The sequence below is a fragment of the Mytilus galloprovincialis genome, chromosome 14 (genome assembly GCF_965363235.1).
Source record: "Mytilus galloprovincialis chromosome 14, xbMytGall1.hap1.1, whole genome shotgun sequence".
In the NCBI taxonomy this organism is placed as follows: Eukaryota; Metazoa; Mollusca; class Bivalvia; order Mytilida; family Mytilidae; genus Mytilus; species Mytilus galloprovincialis.
Window position 1 is genome coordinate 22,075,359 of NC_134851.1, and position 8,841 is coordinate 22,084,199.

Sequence of the window (8,841 nt, forward strand, 5' to 3'; positions counted from 1 at the left end):
TTAAGTGCCTGCTACAAAACAGCAGCTCATTGGTTTCTGTAGTTAAACACTGCAGTAGAGCCGAAAGTTTTCTTTTTCAGATTAACAAGACAATCCTAGTGTTTTGTTTCACAGTAAACTGTTGTAAGTCTCCCATAAATAATTTGTGGTACTTACACACAAATGTTCAATCTGTTGGGGATTGTAAAATATAATACAAGCTTCAATGAAAATAGTCAAACAAAATTTTAATGCACAACAAAACCTCAATCAAAATTATATAATTACAACAGGTCATGCTTTTGATTTTTACTTTTTTTTTCAATTATCAAGTGACGGATCATCATCGTATTTCTATTTGAAATTAGTACAATGGCAGGTACCGCACGTGTACCAGGAACTGAATACCTATTCCTGGCATCAGAGTTCATCCCAGTTGTTTTTATTTGGAATCATGTTGCTAAATCTGTATAGTATTTTGTTATTGTTATATATCCTTTTCGTCGTTTTCCCTTGAATAGAGTGTTATAATGTAAAACCTGTTTTCTATTGGTTTTAAATCTTGTCGAGTCGGTTAAGTCAAATTCAATGATGAGAGGATGGGATTGAGATTTTAATCAGTGAAAAAAACTCGATGTAATATTTTGACACACCTAGTTCCAACAGTTTTCCAAAACAATTGATTATAGAGAACATTTCGTTGGTGAATTTGGCTTAGTAATCAATAGTATATCTATAATACTAAAATTACGAGGTCCAATTTGTCAGCCGTCATCACGTTAAAAACGATGAATCAAAGAAGTCAACTTTATACATAGCTAATATAGGACAGTGGTGTAGATTAAAAATTACACCACTCCAGACCGTTTTGTTTTCCACTTAATAAATATTGCCAATAATTAACAGTCACGGACCCGCGATATCACGGGTGTGTTCTAGTATGTTATATTTTTATGATTGCAACAAACGCTTGAAATTTGTATTTGCTGCTTCTTTATTTAGCATACGGGTTTTATGTGCAAGGGTTACATGTATAGTCTCCATACTACCATATACTAATTCACGTTATTAGGTGACACATGTTGATACCGTTATTTTCCTTATATCACAAACTCCATGATATTTACATTTATAGAAACATGATTTAAAGCGGACTTTAACATAGGGTTTCAAATGTGTTAAGGGAATGATAACACTATAGTAAGAAAGTATCAAATCTTAGAATGAATATAACCAATGATGTTCGTGTTACACGATTTACCAAACACCCATATTATATGTATAAATAACTAAGCCGTGTACTTAATTTACACATACAATAATAAAATGTGAAGGGCAACATTTTGGTCGAATGATTCTTGGTTATATTATTTTGTTTTAATATAAAGCGCAGTCAGTTTCAGTGATTTTCTTGCATATATTAAAATACCGTCAGGAATTAAGTGTTTTCATTCTTCAATCAGGTGAAGACATGTTTGATATGAATTACATAAAAATGTTGGAATATGTGGGTGAAAAGAATAACCACAAAAATACTGACCTCCGAGGAAAATTCAAAACGGAAAGTCCCTAATCAAAAGCGCAAACACATCAAACAAATGAATAACAACTGTCATATTCTTGACTTGGTACATTCATTTTCTTTTGTAGAAAATGATGAATTGAACCAGGATTAATAGCGCTAAACCTCTCACTTGTATGATAGTCTCATCAAATTCCATCATATTGACAACGATGCGTTAACAAAACAGACACAATAGGAAAAAATATCAAAATAGGTGTACAGCACTCATAACTGTGTCACAATCTCAATTGAACCAAAAACAAACAAATATTCAACAAAGAATCACAAAAAGCAAATTTAGCGACCACATTAATTGCTTACCTATACATATAATTTGAATTTAACCATGATTGATTGAAATATTAGAAGTCTTGTAACTGCTTTCACATCAACTATAGCGTAGCGTCGGGTGTTTGACGTAAGAATGTAAACGTCACACAGGAAGAAATATGAAATAAGTTTTGTCAGTATTACTTTTAAAAAAAGACCGAGATTTAAAATTATCCAGAAGTTCTTTAGAATGTTAAAGAATCCGCACATGGTTAAAACAACTACGCGAGTAAAATAATTTTGTCGTTCAACATATTTTCAAAAATATAATAGAACAATAACATAAAATTAACCCATAAAGGATTGAACGATTTCAAATACTGGGACCGAATCCGTACCCTGTTAATATAAAGGAGAGATATCATTCTCTGTTTTTTATGTGCAACTAGGAAGGACATTTAGTACAAGTGTTATAATATACAGATGGGTGCGGTCCTAACCTTGACAAAAGTTAACTTAGAGTTAACTTGTTGACTGCTTTTTAAGTTAACTTGAGAATTTTTAAGCAGACCAGCAAGTTAACTTCGTCTACGGTGGACCAGACCTACGGTCCGCTTTTTTATGACTGCTGCAGACCTATCGACGGGTCTGTTCCAGACCAGACCTGTGGACAAGTCTGCTTATGACCAGTCCTGAGGACAGGTCTGCCCCAGACCAGACATGTGGACAGGTCTGCTCCTGACCAGACCTGTGGACAGGTCTGCTTCTGACCAGACCTGTGGACAGGTCTGCTTCTGACCAGACCTGTGGACAAGTCTGCTATTGACCAGACCTGGGGACATGTCTGCTTATGAAATGTTATCGTTTTTGCGACTTTTCATATCAGACTTGAGCTTTATTAAAATATGTATAAACAACATTCGCATTGTTCTTCCCAAGAAGGCCTCTGATAGCAAATTTCTTTACTCGCTATACTCTACTATAGACATTATTAATAACAACACAATTCTTTCTTTTTTTAATTTTTATTTATATTCTTCTAAACATTAGTCAATTACATAGAGCTATCATATTTTTTTAATTGGAAGGCGGATAGAAATTAGGGTTATCCAACGCATCGGAACGACATTCATATATCATGGGATATCAACATCTTTGTCGACGTTACTTCGTTCCCCGTGATTTACCTGTCCCTTCATAATTTTTACTTTACGCATTTATACATGCATGGATATTTCATTGTTATTCTACTTATTTGGATTGGATTTACTATTCTTTTTCCGCAGAATATTCTTACGAAAATTGTACAGTTGTACAGTGTCCGGATATGTACGATGTGGTAAAACTACCAACAATCTCGCCAAATTCGTCAGTTTTGTCGAGAGATTTGTACACATGAATGAAATAGTTGTCACTTGACGTTTAACTACAAACAAAATCAATCAACCGACATAATAGATTAACAGTATACTATTACCAGAAGAGAACCTCAAATACATTTTTTATTAAATATCACAAATGAATTCAGTCATGTCAGTGTTGGTACATGTACTTGGATGATGCAGCCTAATAGTTTCGTTTTACACACCCTAGTGACTGTTCAATATTATGAATACAGAGATGAAACGCTGACATTCTCAATGTATGCGGAAAAAAAATTGCATTAATTGTTTTCCTTATTGCTTACATTTGCCGTCCTACTAACATGTTCAAAGGAGTGCCAGGAGAAGACATAATTAGGCACCATCCCAACAGCGGTCATTTATTTTATACATTGAATCCAGACATCAAAAATACGGCTGATTTACTATGTGGATAAATATAGATTTTTAAATTAAAGTGCACATATGCAGGTCAGTTTTTGTTCGATGCAGTCAAATAATTTTGTTGTATAAGTCAGCATGAGGTATCAAATCTACTCAAATTTTGTTACGTATCAATATTTTGAATAAAAGGAGGACATGTTGACATCCAAAATTAATGCGAACAAAAATTTGTTGTTATTATATTGCAATATTACTGTCCATTGTATTATACATTGAATCCTGGCATAAAAAATATGGCTTATTTACTATGCGGGTATGCATGGTATATAGATTTACAAATTAAAGTGCACATATGGTCAGTTTTGGTCAATGCTGTCAAATCATTTTGTTGTACAAGTCAGCATGAGGTATCAAAACTACTGAAATTTTGTTACGTATCAATATTTTGAATAAAAGGAGGACATGCTGGCACCCTAAATTTATGCGATAAAAATTTGTTGTTCATGTTGTTATTGTATGGCAATATAGCTGTCCGTTGTATTATACATTGAATCGTGACATAAAAAAATATGGCTGATTTACTATGCTGGCATATAGATTAACAAATTAGAGTGCACATATGGTCAGTTTTGGTCTTGGTCAATGCAGTCAAATTATTTCATTGTACAAGTCAGCATGAGGTATCAAAACTATTGAAATTTTGTTACGTATCAATATTTTGAATATAAGGAGAACATGCTGGCACTCAAATTTATGCGAAACAAAAATTTGTTGTTATCAGCTGGTTATTGTACATGTTGTATTGCAATATTGCAATCCATTGTATTATTCATTGAATCCTGACATAAAAAATATGGCTGAATTACTATGCGGGTATATATGGTATATAGATTTACAAATTTAAGTGCACATATGGTCAGTTTTGGTGGAAGCGCTCAATATTTTGTTGTACAAGTCAGCATGAGGTATCAAAACACTGTAATTTTGATACGTATCAATATTTTGAATAAAAAGAGGTCATTCTAGCACCCTAAATGTTATGAACACAAATTTGTTGTTATTGTATTGCAATATTGCTGTCCATTGTATTGTACATTGAATCCTAACACAAAAAATATGGCTGATTTACTATACAGGTATATAACTTTACAAATTAAAGTGTACATATGGTCAGTTTTAGTTGATGCGGTCAAATAATTTTGTTGTACAAGTCAGCATGGTCAGCATGAGGTATCAAAACTACTGAAATTTTGTTACGTATCAATATTTTGAATTAAAGGAGGACATGCTGGCACCCTAAATTTATGCGAACACAAATTTGTTGTTATTGTATTGCAATATTGCTGTCCATTGTATTATACATTGAATCCTGACATAAAAAATATGGCTGATTTACTATGCGGGTATATAGATTTACAAATTAAAGTGCACATATGGTCAGTTTAAGTTGATGCGGTCAAATAATTTTGCCGGACAAGTCAGCATGAGGTATCAAAACTACTGTAATTTTGTTACGTATTAATATTTTGAATAAAAGGATGACATGCTGTCACCCTTAATTTATGCGAACAAAAATTTGTTGTTATTGTATTACAATATTGCTGTCCATTGTATTATACATTGAATCCTGACATAAACAATATGGCTGAATAACTATGCTGGTTTATAGATTTAGAAATTAAAGTGCACAAATTGTCAGTTTTAGTTGATGCAGTCAAATAATTTTGTTGTACAAGTCAGCATGAGGTATCAAAACTACTGAAATTTTGTTATGTATCAAAATTTTGAATAAAAGGAGGACATGAAGGCAACCTAAATTTATGCAAACAAAAATTTGAAAAAAATTGCTGATTTAGTATGCTGGTATATAGATTTATGAATAAAAGTGCTCACATGGTCAGTTATGGTCAACACAGTCAAATAATTTTGTTGCACAAGTCAGCTAGAGGTATCAAAACTACTGAAATTTTGTTGCGTATCAATATTTTGAATAAAAGGAGGACATATGCTGGCACCCTAAATTTATGCGAACAAAAAATTGTTGTTATTGTACAGCAATATTGTTGTCCATTGTAATATACATTGAATCCTGACATAACAAATATGGCTGATTTACTATGCTGGTATATAGATTTACAAATTAAAGTGCACATATGGTCAGTTTTAGTTGATGCAGTCAAATAATTTTGTTGTACAAGTCAATATGAGGTATCAAAACTACTGAAATTTTGTTACGTATCAAAATTTTGAATAAAAGGAGGACATGCTGGCACCCTAAATTTATGCGAACAAAAATTTGAAAAAATATGGTTGATTTACTATGCGGGTATATAGATTTATAAAAAAAAGTGCACACATGGTCAGTTTTGGTCAACACGGTCAAATAATTTTGTTGCACAAGTCAGCAAGAGGTACATGTATCAAAACTACTGAAATTTTGTTACGTATCAATATTTTGAATAAAAGGAGGACATATGCTGGCACCCTAAATTTATGCAAACAAAAAATTGTTGTTATTGTATAGCAATATTGCTGTCCATTGTAATATACATTGAATCCTGACATAACAAATATGGCTGATTTACTATGCTGGTATATAGATTTACAAATTAAAGTGCACATATGGTCAGTTTTAGTTGATGCAGTCAAATAATTTTGTCGTACAAGTCAGTATGAGGTATCAAAACTACTGAAATTTTGTCACGTATCAAAATTTTGAATAAAAGGAGGACATGCTGGTACCCTAAATTTATGCGAACAAAAATTTGAAAAAATATGGCTGATTTACTATGCGGGTATATAGATTTAAAAAAAAGTGCACACATGGTCAGTTTTGGTCAACACGGTCAAATAATTTTGTTGCACAAGTCAGCAAGAGGTATCAAAACTACTGAAATTTTGTTACGTATCAATATTTTGAATAAAAGGAGGACATATGCTGGCACCCTAAATTTATGCAAACAAAAAATTGTTGTTATTGTATAGCAATATTGCTGTCCATTGTAATATACATTGAATCCTGACATAACAAATATGGCTGATTTACTATGCTGGTATATAGATTTACAAATTAAAGTGCATATATGGTCAGTTTTAGTTGATGCAGTCAAATAATTTTGTCGTACAAGTCAGTATGAGGTATCAAAACTACTGAAATTTTGAATAAAAGGAGGACATGCTGGTACCCTAAATTTATGCGAACAAAAATTTGAAAAAATATGGCTGATTTACTATGCGGGTATATAGATTTGGTCAACGCGGTCAAATAATTGTGTTGTACAAGTCAGCATGAGGTATCAAAACGTAACTAAATTTTTTTATGCATCAATATTTTGAATAAAAGGAGGACATGCTGGCACCCTAAATTTATGCGAACAAAAATTTGTAGTCATGTGTTAAAATGATGCTTTCCTCTAAAATACGTCCTTTCATAGATATACATATAAATAAAGTGCAAATATGGTTGAATTTGATAGGTATTGGAATATATATTCCGTGACTGTGCCCGTTATCATTGTAACCAAGATCGTTTTTTAATTTATAGATTGGCAGATCTCAGATAAATTTGTGTTTCAAGCAACGTTTTATGCGAACTTTATTTTCAAATATTTGTATTAAATCCTGTTTATATAACGGAAGTATTAGTTTGACTTTATTTTCGATGTTTATACTACGAAACAAAGATATTAAAAAATATTTTTAAAAAATCGACGTAGAGCGGTCCTGGTTACAAGTTAACTTAGTGTTGAGCAGACCAGGGCAAAAGTTAACTTGGGAACAGGTCTGGTTTCGATAGGATTTGTCAAAGCAAAAGTTAACTTTATGGCAGGACTGGTCTCGAAGTTAACTTATGTTAACTTTATGGGAGGACAGGTTTCGAAGTTAACTTATGTTAACTTTACGGCAGGACTGGTTAGAAGTTAACTTATATCAATAGCGGACCTGTTTCGAAGTTAACTTTTTGGCAGACATAAAAACAGTCCTAGGACCAAGTCCGCTTTTCAAGTTAACTAGATTTTGGTCCTAGGACTGGTCAGAGCAGTCCTAAATTTGGTCACAGGTTAACTTTGACCAGTCCAAATGACTGGTTATCAAGTTAACTTGCTGTACAGGTTAGGACTGCACCCATCTGTATATAAGGTCGTTTCAATGATATCAATTATGTAGTGTCGCTTACTTCTATATCAAAGTAAACTAATGACGCGTGTTAGTCTTTAACAAAGTTGTTTTTACAAATGAAAAACGTACAAATTATGAATATGTTCTTTATAGTGTGCAGAGATCTCTCAATGTCAATCCGATTACAGTAGAAACATAGGCAATATTTAATTCAGAATCTTCAAGAGTTCAAATTAGAAAAAATGCGGATTCGAAATATATAAAACAAGGTTTTTTTCAAAGTAGCACAATAAACATGATAAAGGCACTGTTAAATATGTTCAAAAATCAATTCAGCGAAATCAAATCCGGGTCACGACCAACAACCGAGGAAAACACATAAACTACAAGAGGAAAACAACAGAACAACAGAAACACTAAACAGCTACAAAAAAAAAAAAAAAAAAACAGCGTAAACATACATAGAAACGGACTTTTTGAAAACAACTGCCATATTTGTGACTTGGAAGTGAACATTTTGAAAAAAAAATAGTTGGGTTGAACCTAGTTTTATGGCTAGTCAAATCCTTCGTTTGTATGTCAATGTTAAAAATAACCCCTTATTAGTATAACATCATTCAGTGAAAGGAATACAGCATAAAATAAACGCAATAACATTCAGAATAGAAAGAAAGAATACTTTAATTATTATTATAATTACATTACATGTAAACCACCGAGTAACAACGGACACCTGCCAAAATTTTACGTTTTTTTGTTCAACGTTTATATTATCACAAGTGGAATCAACAAATAGAACATAAAATTTGGATTGAGTTTTTAATGGTGCAATTTTACATATTTTCTAATTATAAGCTAGTAAGACAAATGATGTGGATGTGGGCTAATTCAAGACATCGTACGATTTGCAACAACGAGCACAACTGATATGATATATTTAGCTATAGAAGGTTGACACAATTAGAAATTCTAAAAAACCTATGTTGTGATTTATGACAAAACAAGAGATGAAAAACAAGTATCATAGTCAGCAACCAATGAAAGCTACTGACTTCAAGGACCTTGTCCTTGGACAGGTATACATATAATGCAGCATTACTTTCCTTAAGGTGTTAACATCATCCCTACATATAAGAGTGATTG